The sequence below is a fragment of the Chinchilla lanigera genome, unplaced genomic scaffold, assembly GCF_000276665.1.
Source record: "Chinchilla lanigera isolate Chin_1 unplaced genomic scaffold, ChiLan1.0 scaffold00033, whole genome shotgun sequence".
Classification (NCBI taxonomy): Eukaryota; Metazoa; Chordata; class Mammalia; order Rodentia; family Chinchillidae; genus Chinchilla; species Chinchilla lanigera.
In genome coordinates, this window is record NW_004955434.1 from 7,897,414 (window position 1) to 7,910,909 (window position 13,496).

The window sequence follows — 13,496 nt, forward strand, 5'->3', positions numbered from 1 at the left end:
TAAATTGTTAGTGCATTAGTTCTTGGATATCTCTTCCTTTCTTATTATAAACTTAGAATATGCCCCACTAATTGAATAGCTAACTGAAGGAATATTCCAGAAGAAAGTTGATTCTCATTCGCAACTTACAATAGCTCTTAACTATTTACCCAAACTTACCTACAAACAAAAGACAGACAAAAGATTAATTCCATTTAACCTGTGAATTATACTCCAGTTTTTTTTTGTTTTTTTTTTTTTAACATCCTGTAGACATAGGTTTCTGTTCTTGTCCTTCTGCTTGTTCCTTTTTTGAATAAGTCAGATTTGAAATAGAGGAGCCTGGATTGCTGAACAAAAGACATGACCAGGAAGTGATAATAATTTTAAACTTTAATACAGTACTGAGAGGATACAATATCAAAATCAATCACCTTTACATATTTTGTACTAAACATAATGCAAGCATTGTTTCCAGTCTACATTGAATTTGTTCCTAAAATTCCACTATCCATTGGCTTCCCAAATGTAAAATCCTTCAGATATCAGCTAAGCAAATCAAATATCCCAAATGAATATATTAATTATGTCTATTTTGTATATTAATACTGTATTATTTTGTGATAACTGATAACAAGACCCTGTGCAGTATCCCAATTCATTTTCTGATCTATATATACCATCTAGTAATATGTTCAGAAAATACAAACCAAAGATCCCAGAGCCTTATTACAAATATTACAAAAAAAATCTAATGTAGTGCCATAAAAAATTGTGTGATCTTTTCCTTAGCTAAAATCACTGGAAGGTTTAAAAAATTGTTTATTAAAGAAATTATTTCACCATTCACACACTGATTAATCCATCTTCCTGTATTTTTAAATTCTAAATTTTCTACTAATTTCATCCACCTCTATTTTTTAGTATCCCTTGTTCTTATTTTTTTCCAATCAGATTTTATTAGTACATTTACCCTTATTTTTAATTCTTATAGATTCTCAAATATCATTATTGTAGCCTTCTACAATCTCAAATCTTTAGAAATATATCCATAAAGTTTAGGAAATGCAATACTGTAATGAACACCTCATTTCTTTTCTCCCTGTCTCAGAAATTTTAGAAAAAAATGTTTTTTGAGCTGAAGATGTAGCTCAGCCCAAAGGCCCAGAGTTCAATCCCTAGTACTGAAGAAAAAAAAAAAAAAAAAGCAAATTAAGCCATTTCAGTATTCCTAAATTAACCAAAATAGTATTGACATTAAACACAATGATATAAATCCTCTAATTACTCATTCAAAACTAAATGCAAAGGATGATCATATAAATCTAAAAGCTCAGTGTGATATAACCAGTTATTGCTTAGGTCTCCACTAGAATGTTTTCAAACCAAATACTAGGAAGTAAGCAATAGTAATAGTGAAAGTATTAACAGATATGCTGAATATGCAAAGTGAGATTCATTTATAGTTCTGAAATGACTCTCTTTCTTTACACTGTACCAGCCACTATTCATATTTTTTTTTTTGGTACCAGGACTTGAACTCATGACCTTGCACTTGCCAGGCAGGGGCTTTGCCACTGAGCTATATCCCTGGCCCACTATTCATATTCTTATGTTTCTAACTTTATGCCCCTGCTCTCATTTACCCTCACTGTCACCTCAGTCATTTAGATTAAGGTGTTGTTCGGGGCAAGAGGTGCCATCTCTTGGCATTCTTTCTAAAGTTTGTAAACCAAAATGTAAATTGAACTTCCGAGGTTCACATGTAATGTGTATTTGGGAAATTCCAAATAGCAATGCAAATGAAGAAAACTACAATTTAATAGAAAGGGTTATATCATACAACAGTGAAATTACTCCTTCCAAGTTTTTCCAGAGCAACAGGACTGAAGGTAAGTGAAATACTCAACCTTCACCTCAGCTGTATTTTTGTCAAGCCCCCAAAATGCCCAAACAAACATAACCCAATAAAAATATTAAAATACCTCTTTCCAAGTTTAAACACTTTAAAAGTTCCACCTCATTCCAAGCCATTGGCTCTCAAACCTATGCTGAAATACAGATCCACATCTATCATGCAGCTCTACTCATTTGCTATTATTTAAAAGGTTTTAAATTTCAAAACTCAGCACACCTTTAAAAATAAAGAAATAGGGGCTGGGGATTTAGCTCAGCGGCAAAAGCGCCTGCCTGGCAAGCGCAAGGTCGTGAGTTTGGTTCCCGGTACCGGAGAAAAACAAAAAAACAAACAAAAAAAAAAAAACTAAAAATAAAGAAAAAGATCAAATGTTGATCCAGCAGCATAATATCTTAACCTATTTTAAGGAGAAGAACTACATTTTTTGTCTTTAACTATAATTTAATTTGACTTCAGCATTAACGGTCTTTATTAACTAAAAGTGGCCTAGAAAAATCATCACATAATGTGAGCCACTAAATTGTTTCTAAGATCACACTCAGTTCATTCAAAATTAAACATGTCCTGTAATTTTCTTTGCCTCACAAAAATAGCACTAAGTAGGCAATATAAATGTTTCTTATTCCAATATATGTGCAATGCAAAAATCAGGAAGCAAATAACAGTACTGATAATATTTCTACAGTATCAAGCAAAATGTACATTAATATGACTTTCTAAAGGTGTACATATATGAACATATAAAACAGTACCTAAGCTAAATTCTATCTTTAACCAACACCTTAAAAATATGAAGTTACTTTTTCAACAAAGCATTTTGAAATGAGAATCATGCAATATAATCATGTAAAATAAAGAATCTAAGTTTATCTCATTTCTATGTATTAATTTTTCATATTGGCACTTCATCATAGCACAGTGAAGCACATGTTGTACATTTAACATTGTAAAGGTGATTTCCAGATTACTAGTATAATACTTATTTGTACTTTTTATCAATGACTCTTCGATTGACACTTCACCAAAACTCATGTCTAAGAGTGCCACCACACATAATCAGAAGCCAATCAATACAAGCCTTATGTTATAAATTATACTCTCTTTGGTTCTTCAAAATATCAGCATAAATAGTAGCAAAGGAAAAATCTAGGTTTTGGTGCCAAAAAATATTCACAAAACCATGTACCCAAAGCAAAATGTAAAGAGGTAGATTTAAGGGATCAATAATTCATGAACTAGGTTTTCTCACTTTTCCTTTATTTTGCCCCTAACTTTCTAAAACTGTGTATAACTACATCACAATACAAGCCCCTTAAAAGAAGCTATTATTTTGTATCCACTAATGTACTAATGAATAGACATACATAGATATATTTACTCTTTAGGAGCAAAGGAGTCATTAAGCACAGATATACTCAGTCTTTAGGACAAAAGTAGTAATTTAATAAAATAGATTAAAAACATTTTATTAAAGTAATAAAATAGCTATCTTCATGAAAGCACAAGTGCTATGTGCTGTAATACTGCAGCAGAAGAGAAAAGAGAGCTGGATAGTGGATAACCTGAAACCACTTCTATGTCCTGCCTCCGCAATCACCCCCTCCTCAACTCCCACCCCCACAAAAACTTCATAGTCCAGGAAAATAAACTTGGGAGAACATGTAAGGCACTGATATCTAGCAACAGAAACAGGGTATGATTTCCAAATGTGTCTGCTTTTTCCTGCTGCTCTCCAGCAATCTCTCCCATTCCTTCACAACTAAAGCACAGAGGAAAGAAACTTAACTGAGAAGCAAACAGTTTCTAAAATTGTTTTGCACATTAAGATAAACTACTGATCAAAAATGAAGCGGGCCTGATATACTTTAAGAATGACACTTATATTGAGATATACAAAATGCTTTTAAACATACAAATCTGAATGTAGATCAAAAACTTTTTTATGATAATCCACAAAAATAGCACTCAAAAATAATTTTTAAAACTAATAATTATACTCCTCCTATTAATTTGGTAAAAAGAGATAAAGAAGAATACATGATTGTTCCTAAACTTAAGCCAAAATCCTTCTCTCTTAGCAATTCCTGTTGAAAAATCCTAAGAACCATTAAGGTAGAATTTATGAGCATGCAGATTTTTTTACCAAAAAAATGTTATGATTTTTCTGTTACCAAACCTGAATTAAAAGAATGGTTATCCAAGTAAAACCATATTCAGAAAAAAAGAAAGAAAAGCAATAATTATTACCAATAGAGAAATATCAGAGAATACTAGTATGGACGAAGCCAATGCTTCCAGATCAAGGCCCCAAAGAAGTCTAAAGGTCCTTTGAATCTGCCCAAACCCTGACAAGATTCTAGATCTTTTCAAAAACCAGTTGGATGGGCTGAGGATATAGTTCAGCAGTACAAGCACCTGCCTACAATCACAAGGTCCTGAGTTTGATTCCCAGTACAAAAAAAAAAATTTTAAATAACTGTGGAATGAAATGTTTTAAAAATGAAACCAATAACCCTAAACCTAAATTATTTTTATTACTTCTGCCTCCCCACCCCCCCACCCCACTGCCTATCCACATAGTTAGGAACTGATGCCCTCCTTTAAATATCTCATTAGTGAGCAGCAAGCAGGAGCCCCAACTGTCAGATACTTGTCTGGCACACAGAAGCAGAGAATCTGGCTTCAGCAGAAGCTCAAGCTGTGAGGCTCAGCTAATTCCTATGTGGGTGAAGAAATCAGGGCATTTGGCAACTGTTCTCTAAAGAAGCCACTTAAATGGTGGAACCTTCTGAAACTATGCCATCAGTACGGTCACTCAGTGACCACTGGACTCTAGGTTTTCTTTCTATCATGTTCTTACCAGAAAAAACAACAGGCAAGCAACATGGTAGCCTGCGAGACCATAGGTAAAGCAAATACCAATTTCTGGCTCCATGTTTTTGGCATGGTTCCCTTTTCTTAGTGCCATGCAATCGGACTATCAGTGTTGTAAATGGCCTTGAATATCATACTGCCTTACTGTTTCATTTTACAGAAGGAGAAGCTGAGACCTACACAGTTTTAGTGCAAAGCCTAAGGTTTTATAGTTAGTAGCAAACTGAGTAAATTTGTTTTCTCCTTTTACCCTCCTTTCACTGGCATTTTTGAAATTCTTTTTCACTCTAGTCTGTCTCTTCTGTCACTTCTAAGTTTATCTGTCTCCTCTCACTAACTAATGCCCACCTCCCCTTTTCCAGGCCAATTGCCTCCTTCTCTTATTGTTCCTGGCTCGGCTCCAATTATCCTATATCCTTTTTTGCCTAAACAGGAAACACCAGGAACCTCTGGGAATCCCTGACCAGGCACTTGGCAAACAGTATTGAATAGGTATTACTACTTTCAATAAAAGTTAAAAAGAAGAATCCAGAAGTTCAGAGTCAGCAATAGACATATATATGATTGTGCAAATACATTTTTGTTCCTGAGATTAATGCTAAAGTACTTACTTCACCAGAAGCCATGTATATCCAGGACTAAGAAGGGAAACTTACGAATCAAATCTACACTCAGGTAACATCATTAGTAAAACAAGGTTATGTATTTTCAACAGGGCATTCAGACTGGAATGAAGAAAATAACAGATGATTACAAATGACATAATCTTTCCACGTAAATTACAATTCCTAGTTTTTTTTTCAAAGGTTCTTTAAAAATAGATCAAATTCATTGGCAAAAGGGAGCAAAGGACATGGCTAAGCTGAGAGTCTAATTTATATGCTTGGATTAACAGTCTATAAAAATACTGTAAAGGAGATCATATAATTAAGTCAACACTTTAACAAACTAACTCATATTAGCAGAGAAGGATAAGAGCACAAAAAAGGACAGGGGCGGGTAAAAAGCTTCAACAATATACAATGCTTTAGGAAAAAAGATGACAGTATCAGATATGTTTATCATCTGGTATACATAAATCACATTTCCAGTTTGAGAACATCTAGGTCTATTAAATCATTTTAAAATGAGAAAAATATTTCCTTCTTAATCAAATTGCTCAAAAAATCCAGAAATACAGCAAATTACCAAATAGCAACTTTAAATATAACAGCCAACTTGAAAAATGTTATTTTAAACATTTTTAACATCCAAAGAAAGCCAAAGATGATATTTTCCCAATGTAATTTCATATTATATATTATACTAAGATCATGTTCCAAGACTATTCTCCACTCAAAATAGGGATTAAAAAATTACTCCAGAATTCTTTATTTCTCAAGTTTGCCAGTGGTGACCTCACACATTTTCCTATCCTTAGTAAATAGTAATGCTAAGCAGTATAAAATTGTATAATTCCTTGATGAACTACTCTTTTTAAACTGACTATGCTATTTTTCCTCATTATTATATAGCAATGACTACATTTAACATGATGTTTATAAATACAGCTCAAAATGCTTCAACGAATTCATGTAGAATATGTGAAGAAAATATAAACAGAATACTGACATGGACTATGAGGACCATGCTATATAACTGTTGAGGAAAAAATCAAGGACAATGGAAAGTGTAAGACATAATGAAATATTACATCATTAGTTCTTATTGTGAAGTCCCTAGACCAAGAGAGCTGTACAGAAATAGTAAAAAGAGTCCATTCTGATAAGGCTGCAGAGTAAAAATAAAACATAACTTTGGACTAGCATTCTCTAAATTACAGAAAGTAACAAGACTGGCTATCAAACAGTACTCCAGCCTTTTGACTGATAGCTTCATGACTGATTTTTTAAAAGTGGAAGAAAGGGAATAGTTATTTAATGACTGTAGGTTAGTGGGTAGTATTTCAGAATTTCAGACTCATTGGAATAGAGGTAGTCAGAGGAGCATATTAAAAATAATTCTTGGATGGTAAAAAGATTAGAATATCTTCCCAGTATTTCATAATAACAATAGCCAACCGGTACTAAGCATATATTCTAAGATAAATACAGACCAAAGCACATCACATAAATGCTTTTTAATCATCATTTAACCCAGCAAATGAGATACCGAGATACCGTTGTACTGACCCTTTTTCAAATGAGAAAACTGAGGGTAAGTGAAGGCAAACAATTTGCTCAAGGTTCATGTTCCTAATAAGATTATCTGAAATCTGACTCCAAAGCCTATGCTCTTAGCCTATAATACAGTTATGCCACCTATTTATTGATATGCTAAATACAATTCAGTTTTGTAACTGATTCATTTCATTAAGTACACCCTGTAATTTGATAGGAAATATAAACTTCAAATTTTAATCAATAAAACTTGCCATATAATATACTTTTAAAACATTAGTGGTAAACTATAGGACTGACTACATTTTTAAAGAAAAATGCCTAATCTATTTTAGTAAAACCAGCATTTTAGTATATGTGCTGCCAAAGCAAGCACAAAACCAGCATTTTAAAATACTGTTTCTCTCTACTGATGTTTTGGATTCTTTGAGGCATTCCAACACAAGAATTACTACACCATATAATGTTATTTTTAAAAAAATATTGAAATTGGTTGATTGTAATTGAATGTGGTATAATGGTACAGATATATCCATTACCAATGATTAGAAAGTTTGTGGGATGGACCTGTACCTTCCTAAGCTTGAGGAAGATGCCACTGCTTCAGCATTTGGCTTTTAGAAGACAGAGTGCTAGGAAAAGAGTCAAGGATGTAAGAAGCAGCCCCAACAGCTGGACTCGACAGCTTTAAACAATCTCTTGCTGAACAATATTCAGATACAGATACCACTCTCCGTTTAGAAGTACCTGGCACAGCGTAAAACTGATTCTAAAATGTTTCTGGTAACAAACCAAATTTAAAAATCAAACCAGACTATTCTAACAACAGGAAACAGGAACTAAATTATCTATAAAAAATTTAATATTATCTTATTATTGCGGATTCATTGGCCTGATAACTACTATAAGCATTTATGTTTTTCAGATGTGGGTTTAAAATTACACTATAAAAGTATCACTAATTATGCTATATAAAGTTATAAAAAGGACAACTCGGTAGTATCAACAATATCATATTTAAGAATAGAAACCCATATTGCCAAAGGTATGATTTTTGAGTTAAACTAAATTTTTGAGATAGACTGAAATATCTGCATACAATGATCAATGTATTTGCCTACAGAACTAATACTGACATTCAGACTTTGATATTGTTTATGTTGTGTGAATATATAATATCTAACTGCGGGGATAGAATTTGATATAAAACTACCAATAAGACAATAAATTAAAACTTAAATTCCATAGAAATAAGGTTCTTATATGCTTACATGCATCAATAAATAAACTTTTTCTTTAAATAACAGCTATAATCAGTTCACATTTTCAGTGATAATAATTTCATGAAAACAGCACAGCACCCTCTGGTGCATCTGTTATAAGATGTATAAAATCCCCACAAAGAAAAAAAGAAGCAAGGAGTAAAACTAAACCTTTGAAATCAATAGATTTATACCCTTTTATTTACTCCAGTGCATATTTTTGAACACTAATGCTTAAAAACAATTTTCATTTTAAAAGGTCAATATAAATTTTATAGTAGAAACTGAAGTAGGTCAGGAAAATGGTTAGTTTTAAAATACTGAACCAATAAAAAATAAAAACAGTTTCCACGATATAACTCAGGTTAAAATAATGCTGTCAAAGGAATTCTTTAAGTAAAGGATGGAAAAGTTTGTCATGTTAGCCAAATTTCACTTTATTCATATCTACCTTGGCTTTTTACTTCAGATAATTTTGACTTTTGAGTGAGTAAACTGCTGCTATATACTTTTGCTGGATTCAAAGAGAACTTACCATATTTGTAACATTAAGTGTTTTGTGAAAGGATCCGCAAGTTCTACAGCTCAAAAGTACAAGGATATTCAGAAATAGAAGCTATGCTGGTTAAATGACAAATACCGAGTAGTTCAAAGATTAGTTGTTCAAAAGTTTTAGTTAAAAAATAAAACCCCTTCCTAAGAAAATAATTAACTCTAAAAGATCTCACAAAGGACAAAAGCAAAGGATGCCACCTGCTTTAGACAGTCCTTTTGTGAACCTCTGGTAGTCCCAACACAAAGCAGTAAAAATGAAAGTGACACCTGTTTAAAGCAGCCATCTGTCTCTAACAAGCTAGATTTAGTCAAATCCACTTAATCTAGGATTTCCAAAATATGGGAACACTATGCACCTGTGAACAGAATGAATTTAAAACCCATTTGGCCATGGCCCCAGGAACATATACTGACGTGTTAATACAGACAAGCAATTTGGTCAGGAAAATAATTTTGAAAGAAACTGAGAGCAAATAAAGGATATTTAGCCAGTGCACAACAGAAAAACAAAATAAACAGCAGACTCTTCTCAAATTTACTTATTTGGGATCCCCATTTCTTCTAACATATTCTCTCTAAAGATATCAAGAAAGAAACATTCCTATTAGGAAAAAAATGTAACTCTTCTCACACATCTGATACTATGTGCATCTTTTAAACATACACGTACACTTAAATTTTGAAAAGCAGCATTATTATAGTTCACCTACTGATTTCTTAAATTGGAAGATGAGAAGAATGCACACAGAATACCAACTTAATAATGAAAAATGTTACACAAAAGTAACACTGTCAAACAATGTAAGGAATCTATCTTAAGATTCATTCATTTTAACTCGTACTTTAATAATAAGCAATCCACCACAATAAATTTGTTCAAAGTAAAAAGAATTGTTTAAAGTTAAAGCATATTAACCTTATAACTGTAAACCTTTTTTATTTGGGTACTCAAGTAGAATACAAGACTACTTGAATACTGGAAGAATAATACCATATTTTAGAAATTAGGCATAACTACTTTTATGTAATGAAAACATTGTGAAAGGACTACAAAATTTCAAAGAATGCATTAGTTTACTATATATGTGTAAATGTGCTATATACCCTATACCTATACCCTATACTGTTTAATATAATTCATAGGCAAAACAATCCCAAAAGTCTGAAACAGGCAATATAACACATACTGAATCACAGACATTCAGCTACTCAAAACAAGTTACTATTGAATAGTTTTAGTTTCAAAGCATAATCATTTTCACAGATTTCTATTAGCCTAACAAAGACTTACCAATACAGAGTAGTTTCTTCTAGGACGAATATTACAAAAAGAATGAACCAAATGCTAAGTATTTGTCCTTGTATTTAATTTTAAACATTATTTGTTAGTATTTCTGGTTATTAGTCAATCCATATGAATAATTTCAATTTACCTGAATGCAAAGACGCTCTAACAAGTATTCTTACGCCACATACACACTTTTAAGCATGGATAACATTTCAAGTTCTGTTCTCAAACCAACTTGTGAACAAAAATGAAAATTTCAGAAAACCTGAGGTAGGTAGGTATCTAGGTAGGTGGAGAGTGAAATGCCTCAAAAAGTTCTTGGGCACTGCAAATAAACACATTAAACCATAACATTATAGCATATATAACCTATTTGACTGAAAAGTTATTTAAGTGGCATAAGATCTAAAACTGTCCCAAGACAGCAAAACTCCTATTAACGTCAGAGAATTTATAGGACTCTGGAGCTTCACCATCCAAAAGTGTTCAGGCATTTGACACTCATCTGAACAGGGGAAAAAAAATACAAGTTAGTATTAGAGATTTGCATGGAATGCAGGTTGCGGAGGGGTGAATAATTATAAAGAAATCTAAGTGTTTTGAGAAAGACTTCTTCAAGAACAAAATATCATCTTCATTTAAAATAGTAATCACAAGAAAATGAATTTCAAGAAAAGTTTTTTAAACCCCCAATTCTTTACAAGATATTAGCCTTATAGCATTATAATTACCCAACCTGCTCATTGGAAATCTCCAGAATAATTAATACTGTCACATTATTCACAGGCTTTCCTGTCAGTTAAATCAATATGTTTGCTGTGAGAAAGAAAAGACTAAGTATTTTTAAAAATCTAACTTGGAAAATTCAGTACGTGCAACGATAATGGTACATTATATTTGTTTTAGCACACATTATCAAAACTCTTCACAAATAATCGAGTAATTAAAGTTTGGCAGAAAATGAACAAAACTGAGGGATCATCAAGACCCCTACTAGTTGAGAACTTAATAGGTATTCAAAGCTACACAGAAAAATACTAAAAGAACGATAAAGAGGAAGCTCTCTTCTGAGCAGGTTTAAGCCACTGTCCAAAGAAAATCAAAAAGTAAATAAAAAGAACATGTTAAGTACACACACGTCTAGATCTTAACCACAAAGAAAGTGAAATATACACACGTTTCAAGTTGAGAAGCCTCATGCATTCTTTATGAACAACTTGACTTCAATTTCAACTCTCAAAGGGAAATGAACAGAGATGAGGAGGAAAAAAAAAAAAAAAAAAAACTCTTGAAGTACCATAACTGTCACAAATAGCACTGAACTGAGTTCTCACAAAGCTACCTTGGGTCCTTTCCCCGTTCTTCACACACAAAAGTCTCAAAATCACAATAAAAATTGTTAATACTCTACTGTGGGAGGGAGGTTCACCAAAGTGAAGAGGAACCCCACTACCACCCCTCCCATCTCCGCAAGAAGGATAAAGCACTGTCAATAACTACTAACCCAAGTATCACAGATGCCCTGCATCCGGTTTAAATCACAAGCGCACACACACCAAAAAGGGGAGAGAGACGGAGGGACTGACTTTTAAAAAAAAAAATGTCTTTCCCAGTGCAACAGAGAGCCCGGCGAAGGGGCCCCCGGCTTCAGAGGGGGGGTGAGGAGGGGGAGGGAAGGGTGCTGAATGGATATGAAGACTGTTTGCAGCACAAAGAAAATACAGTTTTAAAAGAAAAAAGAAAAGCAAACCGTGAAGCTGCCGGTGGCCAAAGAAGAGCAGCCCATTTAGCACCAGGCAGAGAGGGGCAGCAAGGAAGGAAAGAGGCGGTGGGAAAAGTTCACCGATGGACGGGGGGAAAAAATAACAAAACCCCGAAGAAGGCCCCACAAGTGAACGACAACAACAACAAAACACCCGCTCTGGGCTCCCCCCGGACGCCGCGGTCCTCCGCCGCTCGGAAGGCAGCAGGAAACAAGCCGCTTTGGAAAAAGAGGGAAATTAAAGAAAGAGAAAGCCTCATCCCTTCACCTGCCCCTCGCCTCAGCCCAGACCGCAGGGAGCGCGCCAGCATCCGCACCGGGACCCGCGGCGCCCGCGCCCGCTCGCGCCCGCCCGCAGCCCCGCGCCCGCTCCATCCCCCGCGCGGCCGGGCGGACCGGGGGGCGGCGTGGCGCCCACACCCGCGACCGCGGCGCGGGGTCCATTGTAAACACGCCGGGACCGAGCCCCGCGCCGCCGCCGCCGCCGCAGCCCGGTGTCAGGAGGGAGACCCCGCACAGCCGCGCTCCGCTCGCGCACACGGACACACACGCACGGACACACGCGTTCACACGCAGCCACACGCTCCCACACACATGTAGAGACCGAAGAATATTCACCTTGGCTGTGGATTATTGTGGTGTTGTTGGTGGGTGATGGAGATGGTGGTGGTGGGGAGGAGGAGGAGGAAGAGGAGGAGGAGGAGGAGAGGAGTAGTTGTTGTTGATGGGTAACAGTCGCCAGGACTACGGTGACTATGGCGCTTGATTCACAAGGCAACGGTTGCTATAACTCACAAAAGAGAGAGAGAGGGAGAGAGAGAGGGACGAGAGGGAGAGGGAGACACTCGCACGGGGAGGGGTGGGGGAGGGAGGAGGGGAGGAGGCGGGCCCGGCCGAGCCGCCGGAAGGGGCGGGCTCAGCGCCGTGACTGACGGCCCGGGGACCCGGGCGGGCCGGGATTCCGACGTAGGGCTCTGGAGAGCAGCGCTTAGGCTCTGCGAGGGCCGGGGCCGCTGAGAGACTTCTCGGAGGAACGAGCACGCACGCTGGCGAAGCTGAGGAGAATTTACGGTGGTGGTGCGAGGGTTATTTTCAGGGAATGGGAGCTGCCCGTGCACGCAGCCGGCTAGGCGCCGAGAAGCCCCAGTGCCGTGAGAGGGTAATGAGTAACCCAGGGCAGGGGGTTGCGAGGGCGATTCCAGGCACTTTGTGGAGAGAACGAGCTATGGCGGGGGAAGAATCCACTTTGAAGAACAGCTCTCGCCCCACCCCCCGGAAACGTCACTTCCGGGGCGGGCCCGGCGGAGGGCCCGGATCTGCGGCTGCTCTTGCCTCTCTGAAGCGGCGGTGCGGTGTTCTGTTCGCCTGTGCCTCCTGTCTCATTCCTTTCCCAGACTTTTGGGCCCTTCGTCGGACTGGAGGCTCGGAGCTGCCATCGTTACTGTTTCTCCCTAGCCTACTCCCGCCTTCTGAAGCCACAACTCCGGGGAGCGCAGGCGGCGGGGCGTGAGCGAGCTGCCTCCGCCGCCATCTTAGAGAAGGCGAGCCCGGCGCGCGCGTGGGCAGCCGGCCGGCCTCCCGCGGTCTCTCCGCGGCGGGGCGCGCAGAGGTGACGGTCCGAGCGCGTCTGGCCCTCACTCGAGAGCGAAGAGGCGAGGTCTTCACTCCCTACCCCACAGGCTGGGAGTAAGTGCTAATC

General features: G+C 37.1%; 1 protein-coding gene across 6 annotated transcripts in view; it reads right to left on the reverse strand.

Annotated features, from left to right (window-relative positions):
• Positions 1-12,643, reverse strand: part of Rfx3 (regulatory factor X, 3 (influences HLA class II expression)) — a 274,694-nt gene extending 262,051 nt beyond the window's left edge. For 3 of the 6 annotated variants that reach the window (XM_013516360.1, XM_005388617.2, XM_013516355.1), the window contains exon 1: positions 12,416-12,643. The gene's annotated coding sequence lies outside the window, so the exon portion shown is untranslated. Of the gene's footprint in view, positions 1-159; positions 1,096-5,382; positions 5,497-10,180; positions 10,361-12,415 lie in introns of those variants that run through there. The other 3 variants (XM_013516357.1, XM_013516356.1, XM_013516358.1) reach the window with 3 other exon arrangements.
• Between the last annotated feature and the right edge of the window lie 853 nt (positions 12,644-13,496).